The 12,060-nt window shown below is 36.6% G+C and overlaps 1 protein-coding gene and 1 long non-coding RNA gene across 3 annotated transcripts in view; both read left to right on the plus strand.

The window, feature by feature from the left end:
* Positions 1-12,060, plus strand: part of LRP6 (LDL receptor related protein 6) — a 176,536-nt gene that overhangs the window by 90,114 nt on the left and 74,362 nt on the right. The gene's annotated exons all lie outside the window — the stretch shown is intronic.
* Positions 188-2,671, plus strand: LOC147579311 (uncharacterized). Its single transcript, XR_015253800.1, has 2 exons — positions 188-485; positions 733-2,671. It is a non-coding gene; the product is annotated as an uncharacterized LOC147579311 (long non-coding RNA).

Genomic DNA, 12,060 nt, shown 5'->3' on the forward strand with positions numbered 1-12,060 from the left:
GACAGAGAGACAGAGCATGAACAGGGGAGGGGCAGAGAGAGAGGGAGACACAGAATCGGAAACAGGCTCCAGGCTCTGAGCCATCAGCCCAGAGCCTGACGCGGGGCTCGAACTCCCGGACCGCGAGATTGTGACCTGGCTGAAGTCGGACGCTTAACCGACTGCGCCACCCAGGCGCCCCTCAACAGATTTTTTTAAGATTTAAAAAAATGTATGACATTTTTCAACTTGATTTCAAGATTTACCATAAAGCTAGAGTAATTAAAATGTATTAAATCTAAGGATAGAGATCAGTGGAACAGAATACAGTTCAGAAGCAGGTGCATTTAACTGACTTTAAAGCATGTATCAAGGGTGTAAATATGTTATTTTAACCTGCCTTGACAGACATTGAAGAAAAATAATAAACTTTAAAATCTTGGGGAAATAATAAAAGCCCTCTCTATGGAAAATAATTCCTGATGACTAGAGTCAGGGTTTTTGTTGTTGTTTGTTTTGTTTTTTTTTTTTTTTTTTTTTTAAATTTTTTTTTTCAACGTTTTTTATTTATTTTTGGGACAGAGAGAAACAGAGCATGAACGGGGGAGGGGCAGAGAGAGAGGGAGACACAGAATCGGAAACAGGCTCCAGGCTCCGAGCCATCAGCCCAGAGCCTGACGCGGGGCTCGAACTCACGGACCGCGAGATCGTGACCTGGCTGAAGTCGGACGCTTAACCGACTACTCCACCCAGGCGCCCCTGTTTTGTTTTTTAAAGGTTATTCCTTTATTTTGAGAGAGAGCTCAAGTGGGGAAGGGGTGGAGGGAGGGGGAGAGAAAGAGAGAGAAAGAGGGAGGGAGAGGGAGAGAGAGAGAGAGAGAGAGAGAGAGAGAGAGAGAGAGAGAGAGAGAGAGAGAATATCCTAAGCAGGCTCCATGCTGTGAGTGCAGAGCCCAACATAGGGCTCGATCTCAGGAGATGTGAGATCATGACCTGACCAGAAATCAAGAGTCAAGACACCTAACCGACCCAGGCGCCCCTAGAGTCAGGTTTTTAAATTAAGGTTTTTAAAGAACACTTTGTTTTGTCAGTGTTATTCAGCAGCAGTAGGAAATGTGGGGGAATGGTTGGAGGCAAGTCTAGGAGGATGGATAGGAGCCAGATCATGTAGGGCCTAGTATTCATTCTAAGATAAGGCATTTGGATTTTATCCTGAAAAGTGGTAGGAGTCTTTGGAGATTTTCAGATAGCAGATTGACCTAGCTGGATTTATCTTTTAGAAGTCCCAATTTGATGGTTGTATAGAAAATGGTTTGAAGATTAGTTATAATTAGTCCTCTTCCTTAAATCTTCCAGTAAATCATCATTATTCTCAGGTGAAGCACAAACTCTTTTCATTGTGACTTAAACCATATAATTCCTTTCTCTCATTTTAGACAAGTGTTCTCACCATTTCCTCCCTTGTACACTGTGCCCAATCCTGATAAACTACCTGTTGCTCTCTGAAGATGTCTATGATGACTCCTGTTTCTGCTTTGAATGGCTAGTTAGATGAAAGTGCCACTCATTTGAGATGGATTCAGAAATGTAGAATAGATTGTTTTTCCTTTCTTTACTTGTTTCTTTCCTTTTTTAAATGTGGGAAGAGAGCTGAGTTCAGCTTTGGACATGTTTGGGTTGCTTAGAGAAAACCATGGTTATGAAGTCTGGAGAGCTCTGAATATATGAGCCTGCAGCTCAGCAGAGCAGTCTCAGAGGAAGATATAGATTTATAGTCATTATCAAGTTAATGATTATTAAAGCCATGAACTATAAACATAGGGGAATTTTGCATCAGTGTCAGAGACTTAGGCAAAGATAATAACATAACAGAAACCTTGAAGAGTTTCTGCAGGGTTCAAGATTGAAAGATGTCTCAGTCTGACTGAGCTGTTGTGTGATTAACCATCGTTTTTTGCCCGGGTTTCAGGAAACCCCTCAGACCCAGGCAGATGGACATAGTTCCATCACTTACTCAGCTTGTGAAGAATCTGCTTCCCAAGGAAGCAAGTTGAAGAGATTTATGCAAATAAGTAATAATAACCATGGCTCTCCAGAGATGGTGGCTGGAGTGAGGTTGATGAGGAGGAGGAAGTGTGGGGTGAGATAAAAGGTAGGCCTCATCTGGATTCTTTTAGCACTTTTGGGAAATATATACCAGGTATGGAAGGACACATATGTTATGGCAACCATACTTGACATGATTGAGCATGTTAGGCAAAGGTCAGAGGTGTAGTTACAGCTGGCTTGTGAATGAGCACAGTGGTGTCAGAGAATAAGCAGTCTCACTATATTAACAGACTTCTTGGTGCTACCAGAAATTTGAAAAAACAATACATGAATATGCTATTATTGCTAGTGTCAAATCCCCTGCCCCCGACCTAGTGTGAACTGATTTCCAAATTAAAGCTGCAAATTGAAAATTTATTGCCTTCTCCCTTCTGGATCTGAAAGCCTGGACTAGGAATTTGTAGACTGCAACAGAATTGACATCAACTTCCAATTAAGTACAGACCTCCCTCTGAAATACAAGTAAATAGGAAAAAAAAAAAAATAACAGGGTGCATAAAAAGATACTACAGTTCAAATGAATGACCCATATTAAGGAATCAGAGCAAATGTCTTCCTGTAATTTCCTTTAAGACAGAGGAGGAAGGGGCGCCTGGGTGGCGCAGTCGGTTAAGCGTCCGACTTCAGCCAGGTCACGGTCTCGCGGTCCGTGAGTTCGAGCCCCGCGTCAGGCTCTGGGCTGACGGCTCAGAGCCTGGAGCCTGTTTCCGATTCTGTGTTTCCCTCTCTCTCTGCCCCTCCCCCGTTCATGCTCTGTCTCTCTCTGTCCCAAAAATAAATAAAAACGTTGAAAAAAGAAAAATTAAAAAAAAAGAGGAGGAAAAAATTATCAGAGTTTAAAAGGACACAGTCAGTATACATGAAAATAGAGTAGGTAGTGTGAAAGAATACATTTAAGATCAGTAAAAACAGAATGATGATAAAGAGCATGATTTGTTTAAAACAGTTTAAGCAATGGGGGATCTAGACAGATGACTAAAAAGAAATCAAATCAGTGAAATGGCATTTAACCTTGAGAAATTATCCCACAATTTGGAGAAGCAGAGATGAAAACAGTGGAAAAGAAAAGAAAAGATTTGGGATCTGGAGGTTGATGCAGGAGTTGTTATGTGTTACTGCAACAGAAAGATATACAAGGGAATATGCAAGGGAATATGCAAGATATGCAAGGAATCAAAATACACTATATTGCTCTTTCTGAAAAAGTTACTTGATATACCTCAGAATTAAAATGTAGAGCTTGAGTGAGGAAGTCAGATAAGTAAATATTTGTGAAGAAGTTAAACATGGAGTTAAATCTAGTAATTGCTGTTAATGTGCTTTTAAAACTTAATGAAACCATGAGATATTTTGAAATAGAAGATAAAAAAGTACATAATAAACATCTAAATATCAGGTGTTATCAATAAAAAAATGAGAAATGGTAGTGGGATGGTCAGATGAAGAAGAAAGACACACAGGAATAAAACCCTATTAACATCTTACCTTAATATATGGCAGTGTCAGTAGATACTGTCTTATTCTTGAAGTTGGTTATCATCTAAAATAAGATCAAATATGATTTAAAAACATAAAGGTAATTAAAATTGAATAAAACAGTTTGTATATCTTCCCAAACCCTAGAGCCTAGAGACATAAAAGGAGCATATAAATTCAATCTAGTGGGAAAAGTCCATGAGAAAGGAGAGAGGAGGAGTGTAAGGAAAGAATAAAAGTAGAATATAAGAAAAGAGTATGATCAAACAGTTATGCTATTAAATATAAATTGAAGATATCAATAATACAATCTGAATGTTGAATAATGTATTTTTTAATGTTTGTTTGTTTTTGAGAGAAAGCAACAGTATGAGTGGGGGAGGGGCAGAGAGAGAGGGAGACCACAGAATCTGAAGCAGGCTCCAGGCTCTGAGCTGTCAGCACAGAGCCCAAAGAAGGGCTTGAACCCACAGACTGTGAGATCACGACCTGAGCCGAAGCTTAACTGACTGAGCCACCCAGGTGCCCGAATAATATCTTTTAAGCATACTGCCCTCTTATGAACCACTCAAGTTGTAATTTTTTACTTTTACAAATAATTGTTACAATAAGGAAGAGCCTATATGAATTTGCATCTTTGATTACATCTTAGAATTAATGATTAGAAATGGGATTTATATATCAGGGTACATAGAGATTTTAAGGCCATCTTTTTTTTAGTGGAATGATTTTATTGATTTTCACTGTCACAAAGTGTATGTCCACATATCATTTTTTACATTAAGTTTAAGAAAAAATGTTATTCACTTTGAAATTTTAAAATATATTTTACTTGTATTAAGTGTATTTTTTCTTTACTAGTGAGAGCAGGTATTTTCCATAGTGTTAATTATAGTGGATTCTCGTTGTTCATGGTACTTAATTCTACAGAGTTGTTGCAAATACTGAAATAGTGAATACAGAACCAGTGCTCTTGGGAAATACAGAATTAGATTTCTGCCAGCTTGTGGTCAAAACATTTTTATCAACTGATTATTCATAATCTTTATTTTTAATGCATGTTTCTGTTTAAAAATACCTTATTTAGAGGCTCGTGGGTGCCTCAGTCAGTTAAGCATCACCTGACTTGATTTTGGTTCAGGTTGCGATCTCTCAGTGTGTGGGATCGAGCCCCGTGTAGGGCTCTGCAGTGACAGCGTGGAGCCTGCTTGGGATTCTCTCCCTCCCTCTCTTCTGTCCCTGCCCTGCTCATGCTCTCCCTCCCTCCCTCTATCTCAAAATAAACAAATGTAAAAAAACCCTTATTTAACATATAACGTTGAATGTTGAACAATATGGGTGTTTAAATTATAGCACCATCATTCAATGCAGTGTTACATAGCCATCAAAAATAATGTGAAAGAAATGTTTAATAACATGGTAAAAATCTTTATGTTGTTAAACGAAAACAGGTCATTATGATGCAGCAAATGCCTCGAATTTACAACAGCTCACTTTTGTGGGGAAAAAAATCCAGAGGAGAGGGTGAGTTGGAGTCTTTCAAAATAAATTAACCATTTTCTCAAGGCAAATTCACCACTGTTACAGGGAAACGAGGACTTTGGGGCCTGCTGCATATATTCCCAGTGAAGAAGCTCAGTAACTAGGGTGCTAAATATAAATACTCTTTATTCTTGGCTTAGTGCAGGTGGCTCCATCATCTCTTGGTTTGGCTCCGCTCTTTTCCTTCTGTGCTTTGGGGCTCTATGATTTAGAGTGAGTGGATTTTTACTAAATTGTAAATTCTAAATCTTGTTGGTTAGTTGGGCCTTACCTATTTTAAAAACAGAAACCAGTTGTTCCATTCCTTGATGATTGGGAATTGCTTGTATGTGTATATAGAGATGTACATATTGTTCATATGCATAAAATAAAGGACTAGAAAGATGCTCTTTATATTTCTTTTTCCAAATTTCTATGGGGAACATTCATGTATTTCTTCTATAATCACGAGAAAACAAGTAATTTGGATAAAACTAAATACTAGATTTTGATAAATTGAGTTAGATCCCTTTAATGTGTCTCTCGTTTCTACTCCAGATACAGTATTAACTGTACTTCCTGTCTGGCCTACTAGACTACAGTCTTCTTGAACACAGTGTGGTTCAGCTCGCTTCATGTGAGGCCCAGTTATGTCTAAGACACTATTCAAGTTGTTTACCCATTTTTAAATTATTTATCTCACTGAATTGTAAGAGTTTTCTGGAAACACGTTTTTCATTGGGTATGTGATTTAGTAATATTTCCTGTCCATCTGTAGTTTTTGTTTTCATTTTCTTGTCAGTGTGTTATGAAGCACAGAAGTGTTTAATTTTGTAAAGTTTAATGTGTTAGTTTTTCTTTTGCTAAAAGTGTACTTGATATCTTTAGAAATTATTGCCTGATCCAAAGTCACAAAGATTTACAGCTGTGTTTTCTTCTATGAGTTTTATTGTTTTAACTTACATTTAAATTTGTGCTACATTTTTTGTATGGCATCTTATACTCTTATGTCAAATTTATTCTGAAGTATTCAGTTATTTTTTGTGGTGTTCTGAGTGAATTATTTAATAAATTTCAATTTATGTATTCTTTTAAGATGCCACATCTGAGACCATATCTGTCTTTCTCTGACTTATTGTACTTAGTATAATATTACTGTTGTTGCAGGTGACAGGATTTCCCTTTTTTATGGCTGAATAGTATTCCATTGTATATATACACACCACATTTTCTTTATCCATTCATTTATCCATGGACACTTAGGTTGTTTCCGTGTCTTGGCTATTTTAAATAATGCTTTAGTGAACATGAAGATACAAGTATCTCTTGGACATAGTGATTTCATTTCCTTCAGAAGTGGGATTGCTGGATCGTATGGTTCTCTTTTTAATTTTAGAGCAACTTCCTTACTGTTTTCTGTAGTGGCCGTACCAATTTACATTTCCACTATCAGTGCACACAGGTTCCCTTTTCTGCACATTCTTGTCAGCATTTGCTGTCTTGTGTTTTTTTCTCTTTTTAATGGGTGCCTCGCCCTGTGGAAAGGTCTGCTGGAGGGCCTGTGGTTGAGCTGATTTATCATTTTCTTCCTCCTTATGAGGAAGCTTCTGCCACATTCCTCACAGTCCCTTAGCCTGGGGCTAAGCTGTTTTTTCTTCTGAAAATGAGATTTGAGATTCTGTCTAGGGGGTCCCTGTCTGGGTGAATCCAAGGCAGAGATCCTTGAGGGTGAGCACATGGGACATTCATCAAATACATAGGAAGCCCCACTAGGTTCAGGCAACTTTCTAGGCATTAACCATGACCATAATCCAATGCACAGAGCAGACAACATTACTGCCCTCCAGGGTTCCCGTCTAGTTGGGAGTCAGACAGTCACACTAGACGTTACAAGCAGGTAGTGTCCACAGTGCAGTTGATATGACATCATCCTGGCTTCCTCTCGAAATGGATGAATCTTCCTTCCTTCCTTTCTTTTTTTTTTAAATTGAAGTACAGTTGACACACAATGTCACATCAGTTTCAGGTGTACAGCGTAGTGATTTGACAAGTTTATACCTTATGTTATGCTTGCCACAAGTGTAGCTACCATCTGTCACCATACAATTCTTTCACAGTATCATTGACTGTATTCCCTATGTGTTATCTCTTGTCTTTTTGATGGTAGCCAATTTGCAAATATTTTCTCCCACTCAGTAGGTTACCTTATCATTTTGTTAAGCACTTCTTTTGTTGTGTAGCACTTTCTAGTTTAATGAAGTCCCACTTGCTTATTTTTTATCTTGTTGCTTGTGCTTCGGGTGTCCTATCCAAAAAATTGTTGTCAGGAAGCATGTCAAGGAGCTTTTTCCCTGTGTTCTTTTCTTCTAGGAGTTTTATGTTTTTCAGGTCTTAGGTTTAATCCATTTTGAGTTAATTTTTGTAAATGGTATTAAGATAGGGGTCTAGTTTCATTCTTTTACATGTGAATGTCTAATTTTCCCTGCATCATTTATTGAAGAGGCTGTTTTTTCTCTACTGACTATTCTCGGCTTTCTTGTCAAATACTAATCGTATTGATTTCTGTATTTTTCATTGCTAGTATATAGAAATGCAGTTTATTTCCATATATTGACCTTATATACTGTAACTTTACTGAATTAATTAGGCCTGGGAGTCTTTAAAAAAATATTCTTTAGTATTTTCCACTCGTAGAATCATGGACTGTGAACAATGACAGTTTTACTTCTTCCTTTCCAATCTAGATGTCCTCTATTCCTGTTTGATTGTACTGACTAGGTCCTCTGTTACAGTGTTGAATAGAAGACATCCTTGTTTGTTCCTGATCTTTGGGGGGAAATAATTTATTATTATTATCTTTTTTTTTTTTTTTTTTTTTTTTTTTGCCATTGAGCATGATAGCAGTAGGGTTTTTTTGTAGACCCCTTTTGTGGAAGTTTCCTTTTATTCCTGGTCTCTTCACAATTAATACCATGACAGAGTATTATATTTTGTCCAATCCTGTTTAGTATTAGCAACAGATACTACCAGTGCTTTTAGCAGTAGATTCAGTCTATGGAGATGATTATATGATTTTATTTTTTAATTTGTGAACATGATGAATTGCATTAATTGTTTTTAGTTGTTAAACCAGTCTTGCGTTCTTGGGGTAAATCCCATTTGGTTATGGTTTAGAATCCTGTTTAGATGTTAAGAGATTCAGTTTGCTGACAATCTGTTGAGGATTTTTATGTCTTTATTCATAAGAGGTATTGGTCTGTAGTTGATTTTTCTTATCCTGCCTTTGTCTGGCCTTGGTGTAATACTAACCTCATGGAATGAGGTAGGAAGTGTCCCCTCTTCCACTGTTTCCTGGAAGAGTGTGGGATAGATTGTTATTATTTCTCCAGTAACTATTTCGTAGAAACCATCAGTGAAGCCATCTAGGCCTGGGGATTTCTTTATGGGAAGATTTTAAGTTGTTAAGTCAATTTCTTTAATTGTATTGAGTCTTTAGATTTTTTTTATTTCTTCTCGATTCACTTTTGTTTGTTTCTTTCCAGGAATATTTCCATTTTATCCGAGTTGTCTACATTGGCATAAAGTTATTCGTTGTATCTCCTTATAATCCTTTTAATTTCTGTTAGGTCAGTTGTGATGTTCTTCTTGTATACATGATTTTATTCACAAATTGCCCAATTTATGTCTTCTCTCTTTTTTGGGAGGCCAGTCTGAGTCTAGCTAAAGGATAGTCAATTTTGTGAATCTTTTCATAGAACTCACGTTTAGTTTTACTGAATTTGTCTTCCTCTACTGTTTTTGTGTTTTAATATGCCATTGATCACTACCCTAATATTTTTGTTTTCTTATGCTAGCTTTGGATTTAGTTTACTCTTTTTTTTCTAGTTTCTTAAGCTTGAAGCTTGGTTTATTGATTTGTAATTAGCTTCTTTTCTAATATAGGCACCTAAAGGGTAAATGTATAGAATTTACCCTAGGAAGTTCTAGGGTAACTTAGAACCCTAGTTTTTTTTGCAAAGTTAATGTATGTTGTATTTTCATTTCCTTTTATCTCAAAACATTTAAAAGAACTTCTTGTGATTTCTTCTTGGGCCCATTGCTTATAGAGAAGACATTAAGAATTTAGAAAATTCTCATTTGTGGACTTCTCATATATTATTGTTGTAGATTTATTAATGAATTCCGTAGTTCTCAGAGAATATACTTCATATGATTCAGTCTTTTTTTTTTTTTTTTCAACGTTTATTTATTTTTGGGACAGAGAGAGACAGAGCATGAACGGGCGAGGGGCAGAGAGAGAGAGGGAGACACAGAATCGGAAACAGGCTCCAGGCTCTGAGCCATCAGCCCAGAGCCCAACGCGGGGCTCGAACTCACGGACCGTGAGATCGTGACCTGGTTGAAGTCGGACGCTTAACCGACTGCGCCACCCAGGCGCCCCTGATTCAGTCTTTTAAAGTGAATTGAGACTTGTTCTGTGACCTAGTATGTGGTCTCTCCTAGAGTAACTTCCTTGCATAGTTTGAAGAATGTATATTCTCTTGTTATTGGATGGGACTTTTCTGTAGAGGCTGGTTTAAATTGGTTAATAATGTTCAGATTTCCATATCCTTAATGTTTTCCTGTCTAGTTGTTGTTGTTGTTGTTGTTGTTCTTCTTCTTCTTCTTCTTCCTCCTCCTCCTCCTCCTCCTCCCCCTCCTCCCCCTCCTCCTCCTCCCCCTCCTCCCCCTCCTCCTCCTCCCCCTCCTCCTCCTCCCCCTCCTCCCCCTCCTCCTCCTCCCCCTCCTCCTCCTCCCCCTCCTCCCCCTCCTCCTCCTCCTCCTCCTCCTCCTTCTTCTTCTTCTTCTTCTTCTTCTTCTTCTTCTTCTTCTTCTCCTTCTTCTCCTTCTTCTCCTCCTCCTTCTTCTTCTTCTTCTTCTTCTTCTTCTTCTTCTTCTTCTTCTTCTCCTTCTTCTCCTTCTTCTCCTTCTTCTCCTCCTCCTCCTCCTTCTTCTTCTTCTTCTTCTTCTTCTTCTTCTTCTTCTTCTTCTTCTTCTTCTTCTTCCATATCCTTAATGTTTTCCTGTCTAGTTGTTGTTGTTGTTGTTCTTCTTCTTCTTCTTCTTCTTTTTTTTTTTTTTTTAAGATTTTATTTTTAAGTAATCTCTTCTCTCAACGTTGGGCTCAAACTTACAACCTTGTGATCAAAGTTGCATGCTCTTCCAACTGAGCCTACCAGGTACCCCATTTCTGCCTAGTGGTTCTAAACTTTATTAACGTAAGAGTAGGATGTTGAGATCTTGGACTGTTAATGTTGAACTATTTATCCATTGCTGTCAGTTTTTTCTTCATTTGTTTGAGGCTCTGTTTTTATGTGTGTATATGTTTATAGTTGTATCTTCCTCATAATTTGATCCTTTGTCATTATAAAATGTGCTTCTTCTTTACCTCTTATATACTTCTTGTCTTGAAGTATATATTATCTGATAGAGCCTCTCCATCTCTCTTAATGGATTTACTGTTTGCTGTAACGTTTTACCTTCAACCACTTTGTATGTTTCAATACAAAGTACGTCTTTTGTAGACAGCATATAGTTGAATCTTGTTTTACCTAGTCAAACAATCTTTGTCTATATAGATAGAGGTATTTTTTTTTGAAAAGGAAAAACTGTATCTATTTAAAGGGTTCAGACTTTTGCCTTTTGATTGAAGTGTTTAATATATTCACATTTAGTGTTATTAATGATATGGTTGGGCTTACAGCTGACATTTTGATGTTTTTTTTTTATATCTTTCTTTTTTGTTTAGTTTTGGCTCTTTTTTGCCTCCTTAAGTAGATATTTTCTGGAGTGCCATTTTAATCCCTTTGCTGATTTTTTAAAACTATATTTTGGACAATAAAATAATTTTAGTGTTATTCTAGTGCATTTTTTGCATTTTGTCAAAAAATACTTTATGATAATACTGGGTCAATTTCTGTAAAGTATAGAAGTTTTACTCTAGTGTAACTCCATTTCCTCCCTCTTTTTTGCTATTGTCATTTATATTACATTTCTGTTGTAACCAATATGAAGTCATACTAATTTTTGCTTAATAAGATCTTATGTGTTTTAAAGGGTTAAAAAGAAAAAAGGAGAAAGCATTATTTGTAGTCTTTTGTATTAACGCACATATTTGCGATTTCTGGTACCCCTTCATGCTTCCTAAGGATTTAAGTTCCCATTTGGTGTCCTGCTCCAATATAATTTTATTCTCTCCCATGTCCTTTGTGTTCCATATCTTTTACTTTTTAAACTTTTTTTGTGCTATTTCTTTTTGATTTTTAAAAATCCCCCCCTTAGGGATGTAATATACAGCATAATGACTATACTTAACACTGCTATATGATACAGGAAAGTTGTTGAGAATAAATTCCATGAATTCTCATCACATAAAGAAAAGACTTTTTCTTTTCTTTTTAAAAGTTTCTACATGATGAATATTAGCTGAATCTATTATAATCATTTCACAATATATGCATACCAGATCATCATGTTGTATGCTTTAAACTTTATAGTGATGTATGTCAATTATTTCTCAAAACTGAAAAAAAAATCACAAAAAATTCCTCCTTTTCACCTTCTGTTTCTGTTTCCTTATTTTTTTTTAATTGATTCTTGTGTTATTTCTACTTTAGACTTCATTTCTGAAGTGATTTATTCTTATACTTCTAATTCTTTCATCCTGTCACCTCAGTTTTGAAGTTTTTAATTTTGTTTTATTCTTTTATGGCTAGTATGAAAGTATTATTTTGCAGTAGGTGATAAATTTTATTCTAGAGCCATATATTTCTGTCGTATTTTAATTGTAGGAATGTTATTTTTTATTTTGTTTTGAATATTAACTTTTTAAAAAAAATGTTTAATGTTTCTTTTACTTTTGAAAGAGAGAGAGAGAGAGAGACAGACAGACAGACTGTGAGCAGGGGAGGGGCAGAAAGAGAGGGAGACACAGAA

Source organism: Puma concolor, chromosome B4, assembly GCF_028749965.1.
Source record: "Puma concolor isolate L17-30 chromosome B4, mPumCon1.1.hap2, whole genome shotgun sequence".
NCBI lineage: Eukaryota > Metazoa > Chordata > Mammalia > Carnivora > Felidae > Puma > Puma concolor.